The sequence below is a fragment of the Austrofundulus limnaeus genome, unplaced genomic scaffold, assembly GCF_001266775.1.
Source record: "Austrofundulus limnaeus strain Quisiro unplaced genomic scaffold, Austrofundulus_limnaeus-1.0 Scaffold438, whole genome shotgun sequence".
Lineage (NCBI taxonomy): Eukaryota > Metazoa > Chordata > Actinopteri > Cyprinodontiformes > Rivulidae > Austrofundulus > Austrofundulus limnaeus.
The window spans coordinates 272107-272913 of NW_013952840.1; positions in this window are offsets into that span (position 1 = coordinate 272107).

Below are 807 nucleotides of genomic sequence, written 5' to 3' on the forward strand. Positions count from 1 at the left end.
CATTAGCACCTCTAGTAATATATTTACTGAGAAAAATGGTGACGTGTTCAATACTTATTTTACCCGCTGTATCAGAGTGAACCCCCTCCACACAGTGACCCACATTTCAACACAAACCTGCTCAGTTGTGCATAAATGGAAATTCATGAATGAAGTTTCATCAGAAAGCTTTTGTTGTCTTATGAAACTATGCTTCCTGCTGTAATGTGTGTAGTTTTGCCACGGTAACTGTGTTAAGTTGGGTTTCCTTTTTTAAATTTTTTWAATTTTTTGATACACCCTGCACTATCCCTCCTCTGGACATGAAAACCACGAAAAACATTTGAGACCAAATCAGAACTTTTTCTTTTTGGCAGCAGCTTTTGTGCCTTTTTTTTTTAATCAGCAGAAGGTTTTGTTGTCGTGGAGTTCAGTTTGGTTCTGATGTGGACCGTCAGGAGGACGTCTCGTGTCCTTTCAGACTCAACTAAAGGTGACGAATGGTTTCTCAGCTCGTGTCGACGCAGCTTCTCAGAGCTCTGAACTTCAGCCGGAAGAGAGAAAAATAATAATAAATAGTGAAAAAACCTTTAATCAGCGAGAACTAAAGCGGTTCACCTGGATCTTTTATTCTGTAGTAAAAAGAGCCGCACAGAACCATCTCCATGGAAACCATCACGTATTTTAACAGATGAAATAAAGAATTTGTTGCTCAAATGAATGATTCTGAAGTTGTGTGAAAAAATAAAACATACATAGATGTTGTCAAAATGTCTTTTGGTTTTGAAAATATACATCATGGAGACATTTTACATCATTTTGGATCAG